This window comes from Hordeum vulgare, chromosome 7H (genome assembly GCF_904849725.1).
Source record: "Hordeum vulgare subsp. vulgare chromosome 7H, MorexV3_pseudomolecules_assembly, whole genome shotgun sequence".
NCBI lineage: Eukaryota > Viridiplantae > Streptophyta > Magnoliopsida > Poales > Poaceae > Hordeum > Hordeum vulgare.
In genome coordinates, this window is record NC_058524.1 from 48995257 (window position 1) to 49007869 (window position 12613).

Genomic DNA, 12613 nt, shown 5'->3' on the forward strand with positions numbered 1-12613 from the left:
AGTAACAAGTAGTAGCAATTGTGCAGCAAGTGGCCCAATCCCTTTTGTAGCGATGGACAAGCCTGAACAAAGTCTTATAGGAGGAAAAACGCTCCTGAGGACACACGGGAATTTGTGTCATGCTAGTTTCATCATATTCATATGATTCGCGTTCGTTACTTTGATAGTTTGATATGTGGGTGGACCGGTGCTTGGGTACTGCCCTTACTTGGACAAGCATCCCACTTATGATTAACCTCTCTCGCAAGCATCCGCAACTACAAAAGAAGAATTAAGACAAAGTCTAACCATACCATTAAACTAGTGGATCCAAATCAGCCCCTCACGAAGCAACACATAGACTGGGGTTTAAGCTTCTGTCACTCCAGCAACCCATCATCTACTTACTACTTACCAATGCCTTCCTCTAGGCCCAAATATGGTGAAGTGTTATGTAGTCGACGTTCACATAACACCACTAGAGGAAAATACAACATACAACATATCAAAATACCGAACGAATATCAAATTCACATGACTATTATTAACATGACTTATCCCATGTCCTCATGAACAAAACTAACTACTCACAAAACATAATCATAATCATGATCAGAGGTGTAATGAATAGCATCAAGGATCTGAACATAAACTCTTCCACCAAGTAATCCAACTAGCATCAACTACAAAGAGTAATCAACACTACTAGCAACCTTACAAGTACCAATCGGAGTTGCGAGACGAAGATTCGTTACAAGAGATGAACTAGGGATTGGAGAGGAGATGGTGCTGATGGAGATGTTGATGAAGATGCCTCCCCTCCGACGAGAGGAGTGTTGGTGATGACGATGGCGACGATTTCCCCCTCCGGGAGGGAAGTTTCCCCGGCAGGATCGTCCTACCGAAGCTCTAGATTGGATCTGCTCAAGTTCCGCCTCATGGCGGCGGCGAAACCACGAAAAAGCTCCCTTATAATTTTTTCTGGACAAGGACGCTTCATATAGAAAAAGAGGGGGGCTAGTGGGCCGTCAGGGAGCCCACTAGCCCCCACTCCGCCACCAGGGGGGTGGTGGCGGTGGCAGGGCTTGTGGAGCCCTGGTGGCCCCCCTCCGGTAGTTCTTTCGCCCAGTATTTTTTTATATAATCCAGAAAAAATCCACGTAACTTTTCAGGGCATTTGGAGATGTGCAGAATAGTGGACTAGGATTTGCTCCTTTTCCAGTCCAGAATTCCAGCTGCCTGAATTCTCCATCTTCAAATAAACCTTGCAAAATAAGAGAGAAAAGGCATAAATATGGTACCACAAGTAATATAACAGCCCAAAAAGCAATAAATATCAACATGAAAGCATGATGCAAAATGGACGTATCACGCCCCCTTGGCCACGGCTACAGGGCTTGTGGGCCCCGTGTGGCTCTCCTGACTTGGCCCTCTAGTCCCCCGATCTTCTTCTGTTCTGGAAAAATTTATTTCGGGGATTTTATTCTGTTTGGACTCCGTTCCAAAATCAGATCTGAAAAGAGTCAAAAACACAGAAAAAAAGGAACTTGCACTTGGCACTGAATTAATAAGTTAGTCCCAAAAAAGATATAAAAGGTACATAAAACATCCAAAGTTGACAAGATAACATCATGAAACCATCAAAAATTATAGATACATTCGAGACGTATCAAGCATCCCCAAGCTTAACTCATGCTCGTCCTCGAGTAAGGAAGTGATAAAGAATGAATTTTTGATGCTTTCATGCTACCTAGCATAGATGTCCTTTGTAACTCCTCTTATGTGACATGAATGTTCAGATCCATTAGATTCAAAACAATAGTTTGCTATTGACGTGGAGACAATAATACTTCAAGCAAACTAGCAAGGTAATCATGAACTTTCAAAGTAACAAGGCCAAAAGAAAGTTATCCCTACAAAATCATATAGTTTGGCTATCCTCTATCATCCTTGCACAACGAATTTAAATCATGCACAACCTCGGTATTGGCCAAGTAAATGTTTTCACACCTTTACTTTCTCAAACCTTTTCAACTCTCACGCAATAAATGAGCGTGAGCCATGGTTTTATCACTATAAGTGGAATGGAGTGTGGTGGAGGTTGCAAGGCTAACAAGGAGAAGATGGTCACAATGACTAGGCATATCAATGAGCTATGGATATGCTCATCAATAGATATCAACGTGAATGAGTAGGGATTGCCATACAAATGATGCACTAGAGCTAAGAGTATGTGAAAGCTCTTAAAGAAAACTAGTGGGTGTGCATCCAACTTGCTTGCTCACGAAGACCTAAGGCAATTTTGAGGAAGCCTATCATTGGAATATACAAGCCAAGTTATATAATGAAAATTTCCCACTAGCTATATGGTGGTGACAAAACGAGAGACTCTCAATCATGAAGATAATGGTGCTTAATAAGCACAAGTATGGAAAGATAGTAGCATTGTCCCTTCTCTCTTTTTCTCTCATTTTTTTGGCGGGCTCTTTGGCCTCTTTTTTTTATTTTTTATTTATTTTTGTGGGCATCTTTGGCCTCTTTTATTTCCTCACATGGGAAAATGCTCCATCAATGATGATCATCACACTTACAACTCAAAACTTAGAGCAATGATGACTCTATATGGAATGCCTTCGGTAGTGTACCGTGACAATGATCTAGCATGGCATAGACATTAATGGAAACATCATGTTAGCTATATTATGATCATGCAATGGCAATGTAGAAGTGGTGGCACATGTCATGGTGGTAGTTGCATGGCAATATATCTCGGAATAGCTTTGAAAAAGCCACACTAGGTAGGTATGGTGGCTGTTTTGAGGGAGGCTAATGGTGGGTTTTGTGCACCGGCGAAAGTTGCACGACACTAAAGAAGATAGTGATGGTGGAAGGTGAAAGTGCATCTAAACCATGGACTAAACATTAGTCATGAAGAACTCATATACTTGTTGCAAAAGTTTTAGTAGTAATCAAAACAAAGCATTCAACGCATACTCCTAGGGGAAGGGTTGGTAGGTATAAACCATCGCGCGATCCCGACCGCTACACAAAGGATGACAATCAATAAACTAATAATGCTCAAACTTCATCACATAGCGGTTCACCATACGTGCATGCTACGGGAATCACTAACTTCAACACAAGTATTTCTAGATCCACAACACCTTACTAATATAACTTCAATATTACCACAACAACTACTCAAAACTAATTGAGATGAATCAAACTTCTCTAACTATTCAATGCACATGAAGGTGGAAGTTTTCATATCCCTTTGGATAACTACCCCTTTTGAGACTACTTTCATAGCATAGATCAACTACCAAGCCACGCACCGCTGTGCTCTAAAAGATATAAGTGAAGCACATAGAGCAAAATCAACTAGCTCAAAAGATATAAGTGAAACACATGTGAGCTGAATTGTCTAACCAAAGGATATAAGTGAAGCTCGACAAAATCATGGTGAGTGCATGTCTCTCTCTCTAGGTGTGCAGCAAGGAAGATTGTGACACAACAAAAATAAAAGACTCCTACGATACAAGACGCTCCAAGCAAAACACATAACATGTGGTGAATAAAAATATAGCCCCAAGTAACGTTATCGATGGATTGAAGACGAAAGATGGGATGCCTTCCTGGGGCATCCCCAAGCTTAGGCTTTTACGGCATCCTTGAATCAACTTGGGGTGCCTTGGGCATCCCCAAGCTTGAGCTCTTGCCACTCTTTATCTTTTTGTCCATAAGAACTTCACCCAAAACTTGAAAACTTCACAACACGAAACTTAAACAGAAACTCGTGATAACATTAGTATAGGAAAGCAAACCACCACTTCCTTAGGTACTGTAGAAAACTTAAATTCTACTTATTTTGATGTTGGGTTACTGTATTTTCAATCTTCCATTGCTAATACCCCCTGATACTATCCATAGTTTCATCAAAATAAGCAACCAACTCAACAAAAACAGAATCTGTTAACAGCATACCCGTCTCTAGCAATATGTATACTTCGTATACTTCTGGTACTTCAAGAATTCTGAAAAATTACGACAGTCTGAAGAATTTGCGTAGCAATCAGCAGCAAAAAGAATCAACTCAAAAGCTCTTACAGAAATAAAAAATGAAAATTCTTTTCATGAGCAGAAAGTTTGTGTCTTTTCCAGCATGACCAAACGATCATCCCCAAGACTAATCATAACGGTTTTGCTTGGCACAAACGCAAAAAGAAACACAAAAAACACAATCATAACAGAATTATGAAAGTGTGGAAAACACAAAACAGAAAGAAAAAGGATAGATTCGTTGGGTTGCCTCCCAACAAGCGCTATTGTTTAACGCCCTTAGCTAGGCATAAGGTGATGGAATCACGTATAGTCATCTTTGGTGCTCAAACCATAAGTAGCCCTCATCATAGATTCATAAGGCAATCTTATTTTCTTTCTAGGAAAATGCTCCATGCCCTTATTTAGAGGAAATTGAAATCTAATATTCCCTTCCTTCATATCGATGATAGCACCAATAGTCCTTAGGAAAGGTCTACCAAGAATAATGGGACATGAAGGATTGCAATCTATGTCAAGTACAATGAAATTCACGGGTACATAGTTCTTATTTGCAACAATAAGAACATCATCGATCCTTCCCATGGGTTTCTTGACAGTAGAATCCACAAGATGCAAATTAAGAGAACATTCTTCAATCTCATGAAAACCAAGAATATCACATAAAGACTTTGGAATCGCGGAAACACTAGCACCCAAATCACACAAAACATTGCATTCATAGTTTTTGATTTTGATTTTGATAGTAGGTTCCCACTCATCATGAAGTTTTCTAGGTATAGAGACTTCCAACTCGAGTTTCTCTTCAAGAGATTTCATCATAGCATCTACGATATGTGCGGTAAAGGCTTTGCTTTGGCTATAAGCATGTGGAGAGTTTGCAATGGATTGCATCAAGGAAATGCATTCAAACAAGGAGCAACTATCATAATTGAATTCCTTGAAATCCAATGTGGGAGTTTCATTACTACCCAAAATTTTGATTTATTCTACTCCACTCTCCACACCTTTATCATCAAGATAGGTGGACTCCGAATCATTAGGCGTTTTTCAACCAAAGTGGATTCATATCCAGCCCCTTCATCAATAGGTTTGACACGCGAAAACAAAGATTCAAGAGGAGTCACACCAAGCACTTTGACATCTTCGTGATTTGCATCACTAGAACGCACCCTTTTAAACCATTCATGCCTAGCGCGAATTTGGGCGGTTCTATCTTTGCTCTCATTCATGGAGACACACATAGCTTTTAAAGTTTCATCCAAGTTGACCTTGGGAGGAGCACATCTAACTTTCAAAGCATCCATATCACAAGACATCTATCTTTACTCTCTAAATCAGAGGGTAATTTGTTATGATTTCCATAAGTGTTGTTGCAGGAATTTCCATAATTGTTAGAGGAGTTACTAGGAAAAGGCCTAGGAACATTGTTTCCTCTAAAAGCATTGTTGTTGCCAAAATTGTTCCTACCAACAAAATTAACGTCCAAACTAGCGTTGCTACTCTCAGTCAAGGAAGATAGTGGCATGTCATTAGGATCTAAAGGAGCATTTCTACTAGCAACCAAATTCATCAACTCGTCCATCTTAGCACTAAGCGAGTTAATTTCTTCTATAGCATGTACCTTTTTGCTAGCAGGTGACCTTTCAGTGTGCCACTGAGAGTAGTTGGTCCAGATATTGTCTAGGAGTTTTGTAGCGTCTCCTAACGTGATTTCCATGAACGTTCCACCTGAGGCAGAGTCCAAGATATTGCGAGAAGCAAAATTCAAACCAGCGTAAAAGATTTTTATAATCATCCACAAACTCAAGCCATGAGCGGGACAATTTCTAATCATTAACTTCATCCTCTCCCAAGATTGTGCAACGTGTTCATGATCAAGTTGCTTGAAATTCATGATATCGTTACGTAGAGAGATAATCTTAGCCGGCAGAAAATACTTGGATATGTAAGCATCTTTGCACTTATCCCAAGAATCGATACTATTTTTAGGCAAAGAAGAAAACCAAGTTTTCGCACGATCTCGCAACGAGAAAGGAAAAAGCTTCAATTTAATAACATCATTATCCACATCTCTTTTCTTTTGCATATCGCAAAGCTCAATGAATGTATTGAGATGGGATGCGGCATCTTCACCAGGAAGGCTAGATAATTGCTCTTTCATAACAAGATTCAGCAAGGCAGCGTTGATTTCATACGATTCTGCACTAGTGGCGGGAGCAATCGGAGTACTAATAAAATCATTATTATTAGTACTCGAAAAGTCGCAAAGTTTGGTGTTTTCAGCCATGATGACTTCAACAAACAAACAAGAACACAAGCAAGCAAGAAAACTGGCAAAGGAAAACGGCAAAAGGCAAAAGAAAATGGCCAAAGAGAAAGGCAAATGAAAATGGCAAATGTGAAGTGGGGGAGAGGAAAAGGAGAGGCAACTGGAAAAAAAGGTAAATGCAAGAGATGAGTTTGTGACACCTACTTGTATAGATCTTGGCTTGATCTCTCCTCCCCGGCAACGGCGCCAGAAATCGGCACGTTGACGGGAGACTATTCTTGGCTTGATCCTCCCCGGCAACGGCGCCAGAAATCCTTCTCCTACTGCGTCAACATATCTTCCCTGGCAACGGCGCCAGGAATCCTTCTGCTACGGGCTACGCCTATAGGGACTTTCTTGGCAAATATGCAAAGGATTTCCCCGCAGCCTTGGAGCCTTGCGTTGGTGTTCCCTTGAAGAGGAAAGGCTGATGTAGCACAACATCGGTAAGTATTTCCCTCAGTTTGAGAACCAAGGTATCGATCCAGTAGGAGGATCGCGTCAAGTCACAAGTACCTGCACAAACACAAAGAGCTTGCACCCAACGCTATGAAGGGGTTGTCAATCCCTTATAGATTGTTTGCAAAGTGAGAATTGAAAGCAAAAAGTAAATAGAGCAAAGTAAAAGTAAAAGTGGAGACGATAGTTGTGAATAGACCCGGGGGCCGCAGTGTTCACTAGTGGCTTCTCTCATGAAAGCAAGTAGACGGTGGGTGAACGAATTACTGTCGAGCAATTGATAGAACCGCGCAAAGTCATGACGTTATCTATGGCAATGATCATATCTATAGGCACCACGTCCAAAACAAGTAGACCGATACTTTCCGCATCTACTACTATTACTCCACATGTCGACCGCTATCCAGCATGCATCTAGTGTATTGAGTTCATAAGAACAGAGTAACGCCTTAAGCAAGATGACATGATGTAGATGGACAATATCAAATTTATGATGAAAGCCCGTCTTGTTACCCTTGATGGCAACAACATGATGCGTGCCTTGCTGCACCTTCTGTCACTGGGAAAGGTCACCGCACGGTATGAACCCAAAACCAAGCACTTCTCCCATTGCAAGAATCATAGATCTAGTTGGCCAAACAAAACCCAAGACTCGGAGAGACTTGCAAGGATATCAAATCATGCATATAAGAAATCAGCAAAGACTCAAATATAATTCATAGATAATCTGATCACAAATCCACAATTCATCGGATCTCGACAAACACACCGCCAAAGAGGATTACATCAGATAGATCTCCATGAAGATCATGGAGAACTTTGTATTGAAGATCCAAGAGAGAGAAGAAGCCATCTAGCTACTAACTACGGACCCGTAGGTCTGAAGTGGAGTACTCACGAGTCATTGGAGAGGCGATGATGTTGATGTAGAAGCCCTCCACCTCCAAAGTCCCCTCCGGCAGGGCACCGGGAAGGGTCTCCAGATGAGATCTCACGGAAACGGAAGCTTGCGGCGGCGGAAATGTGGTTTTTTGGACGCCCTGATTTTTTCTGCGATTTTAGGGAATTTATAGGCCAAAGAGCTCGGGCAGGGGAGCGCTGTCATGCTATTTTCATCATGTTCATATGATTCGCGTTCGTTACTTTGATAGTTTGATATGTGGGTGGACCTGCTCTTGGGTACTGCCCTTACTTGGACAGGCATCCCACTTATGATTAACCCCTCTCGCAAGCATCCGCAACTACGAAAGAAGAATTAAGACAACGTATAACCATAGCATTAAACTAGTGGATCCAAATCAGCCCCTTACGAAGCAACACATAGACTGGGGTTTAAGCTTCTGTCACTCCAGCAACCCATCATCTACTTACTTCTCCCCAATGCCTTCCTCTAGGCCCAAATATGGTGAAGTGTTATGTAGTCGACGTTCACATAACACCACCAGAGGAAAAGACAACATACAACATATCAAAATATCGAACGAATACCAAACTCACATGACTATTATTAGCATGACTTATCCCATGTCCTCAGGAACAAAAGTAACTACTCACAAAGTATAATCATAATCTTGATCAGAGGTGTAATGAATAGCATCAAGGATCCTAACATAAACTCTTCCACCAAGTAATCCAACTAGCATCAACTATAAAGAGTAATCAACACTACTAGCAACCTTACAAGTACCAATCGGAGTCGCGAGACGGAGATTGTTTACAAGAGATGAACTAGGGATTGGAGAGGAGATGGTGCTGATGAAGATGCCTCCCCTCCGACGGGAGGAGTGTTGGTGATGACGAAGGCGATGATTTCCCCCTCTGGGAGGGAAGTTTCCCCGGCAGGATCGTCCTATCGGAGCTCTAGATTGGATCCGGTCAAGTTCCGCCTCGTGGCGGCGGCGAAACCACGAAAAAACTCCCTTATAATTTTTTCTGGACCAGGACGCTTCATATAGCAAAAGAGAGGGGCCAGTGGGCCACCAGGGTGCCCACAAGCCCTGTTGCCTCGGCCAGGGGGGTAGGGCGCGACAACCACGCTTGTGGGCCCCTGGTTGCTCCCCTCTGACACTTCTTTCGCCCAGTATTTTTTATAAAATCCAAAAAAAAAATCCACGTTGATTTTCAGGGCATTCAGAGTTGCGCAGAATAGAGGACTCAGACTTGCTCCTTTTCCAGTCCAGAATTCCTGCTGCCGGTATTCTCCCTCTTCAAATAAACCTTGAAAAATAAGAGAGAAAAGGCATAAGTAAGGTTCCACAAAGTATAATAACAGTCCATAAAGCGATAAATATCAACATGAAAGCATGATGCAAAATGGACGTATCAACTCCCGCAAGCTTAGACCTCGCTTGTCCTCAAGCGAAACCAAGACCGAAAACATGTCCACATGTTTAGGGATGAAGGTGTCGATGAAACAAAATACGAACATGAGGGCATCATGATCACACATAGAACAGCAATGCATCATAGAGATTCTTATGGGAAAGTAACAATTCCTTCACAAAGCAAAGTTTGAAACAAAAACCTTACCGAGAAGTGGCCAACAACCGTCCAAAGTCATTGAAGCAATTGCAATTTGTCATATTATCACAAAGAGTCAAATAAGAGCTCGTAAAGCAAATCCACATACTCAATCATCTCTTTTGCTTTCCACAATTGTTACAACTCAAGTGGTACTCATGGTATCGAAGTTTCAGTTGGACACAGAGAAAGATAGGGGCTTATAGTTTGCCTCCCAACCATTTACCTCAAGGGTAAAGTCAACAATAATAAAGCATAAGTACTCAGCTCCAAGTTGATATATGAATATAGATCTTTCCCAAGCATATGACGTTCACCAGGAAAAAGACTAAATAAGGAATTGGTGAAGATCACCATGGCTCTTACAAAGGCAAAAAGTAAAGGTACAAGATAGGCCCTTTGCAGAGGGAAGCAGAGGTTGTCATGCGCTTTTGAGGTTTGGATGCGTGTCCTCTTAGTGCGGAGGAACGTCACTTTATATTGCCTCTTGTGATAAAGAACTTTATTATGCAGTCTGTCGCTTTTATGTCTTCCTCATCACAGGTTCGTACAAAGCTTATTTTCCACACACTAATAGATCATACATATTAGAGAGCAATTTTTATTGCTTGCACCAATGACAACTTACTTGAGGAATCTTATTCAATCCATAGGTAGGTATGGTGGACACTCATGGCAAAACTGGGTTGAAGGTTTATGGATGCACAAGTAGTATCTCTACTTGGTGCGGGAGTTTTGGCTAATATGAGGTGGAAGCAAGGTTTTAAATTGCCGGCTATTGGATTTAGCGCCTGGCTTTTTCATTGTGCTATTTGGGGCTATAGCTGGGCTATTTGAGGCTATAGCGGGCAATAGCGGTAAGATTGTGAAGGAAAACAAAATAGCTAGACACTGCAGAAACAGCAATAGCGGCAGCTATAGCTGATAATAGCCGGCAATTTAAAACACTGGGTGGAAGCAATCGTCACATGCTAAGGGATCTCTAATCATATAACATTGTTTGGAACCAAGCAAACACAATTCATTATGTTGTCTTCCTTGTCCAACGTCTACTTCTAAGCATGTAATAGTTTGGTGAGTGCTCACAATTATAGAAAGTGTATGACGGGGATATAGCCCTAGGGTAGGGTCATAGGTCTGACCAGTACGTCCTACCCAAGGGCACCTCATTATTAGTTTAAGGACTACAAGGGAAATTCCTACTGGATCGTGACAACATCTAATCCACTCGGTACGGATCCACTCGGACAAGTACATTCCATCCACTCGGATGACAGTCAACCACTCGGCCGTATGACTCACTCGGTCATGCAAATACCAACAGTCGACAAGACATCTGTAGTGGGCTCACATTATGGCATCAATGCCCCATCTTGTAACATAAGAGGTGAGGAGGTGGCGCACTCTATATAAGCCACCCCCTCCACATAGCTAGGGACATCTTCTTCTTCTCCTCCTTCGGGCTCATTCTTTCCCTCGAGCTCTAGCTCTCTCTCTCTACACCATGTAACTCATGTCCATGACAGATAAAACAAAGCCTCTCCGAAGCACGAGACGTAGGGTTGTTATCTCCACTGTGAGAGGCCTGAACTCGCTAAAACCACCGTGTCACCCATGTGCATCTTGATAGATCATGCTCCGTTATCCTACCCTCTTTCTATTGTCGGAATCGTTACCACGACATTTGGCGCCCATCGTGGGGCGTGGCGTCTATCGAGCCATGATGCATACGGTTTGTGTTCGCTCTTATATCTATTTTTTCTGTTTTTGATGCATCTTACTTCTATCAAGAACAAGAACACCTCAATGATTCGGTATTTTCCACCGGAGATAAGCCATTTGTCAACGAAGAATTCAATCAGTGAACCTCCGGCCATCAGCTGGAACTTGATCGATGATCCAGCTCCCTAGCGTCCAAGCACCATTATCGATGGCCTCTTCCTCCGGTCGACTAGACAATGGTGGATTCCTCGATGGGAGCGTGGACCCGACATGGTGCGAATGTCGGGACTTGCCATGTATCTACACTTGGCGAATCCTCCCTATAGCATCAACCATCCAACGCGGCGCCGGCGTCGAGGCTGGCCACGTCCTCGACCATGGCACTTCCCCATACGGGCGACTGCAGACGGTAATCTCTGCGGTAGAGACACGGCTTCGATGCACGTGCGTGCCGGTGCTGGCCGCTCGTGCTCAACCGCGACACTTCCCTTCATCTGGGCAAATGCTCTACGGCGCCGGCCCGACCGGCGCTCTGGCTCCTCGAGCGACAGGTCGCAGCAACCGGCACGTGGGTCTCCCCTGCCGTAGTGGCCCACGCACCGGGGAGGCGCAGAGTCAACCGGCGTCCCTGACATTGATGGTCCAGCGGCCGCCTCTACGGTGGAGGCATAGGGCTGGCACAATGCCACAACTAGGACAGTCCACTCCACCATGACGGACGCATCTTCGTCGCTCGGGAGCTCCGCACATCGCCACTTGACTGGACGCTCCTTCGTAACCTGGCCGCCCCACGCGTCGCCACTCGGCGAGACAGACCTGCATCACTCGGTCGCTCCGCGCACCTTCACTCGGTTAGTCGCTCCTTCATCACTCGGCTGCTCCCGCGCCGTCAGAAAGCTAAGTCATTCTCCATACGATTCATTCAATTAAATAGTTGCTTCCGCATTACCGAGTGTCGAGAAAGTCTCACATGACGTTCACTCGGATGCCACGCCAACGAGTGTACCTCTGCACTCGGTTGTTTATTTTTATGTGGGAACACTTCACTTCCGCTTCGTTTGGGTCCAGTACTCAAACGAGTTCAGCCGGATCCTTCACTCTTTTAGACTCTTGCTGGTTCCGAACCAGCAATCACGTGGCACACCCAGTGGGTGTCTATGGGTGCAATTTACACGAACTATTTCAGAAAAGATCATATTACTTTGATAATTTTTTATGCTGGCTTGTGCTATTTTTCATACACAGGTTACTCGACGCATCCGTGCGCCATCCTCGTCGCTGCTTAGGCTCAGTCGCCGCAACGATCATTCATGCGTTTTCACATGTTTGGAAGCCCCCGCAATGACGTAGTGGACACGCCGCCCCGCGTGCCGTCAGTGGGTCGGACGCCTCCTCGACATACATCACTTGGCCGCCCCGCGCGTTGCCACTCAGCCAGAATCGTCTACCTCACTCGGATGCCATGCGCGTCGCCACTCCGTGTGGCATGTCTTCATCATTCGGCTGCCTCGCGCGCCACCGCTCAGCTTAGCCGCGACTCCGTGTCGCCTAAGTTGAAACTAC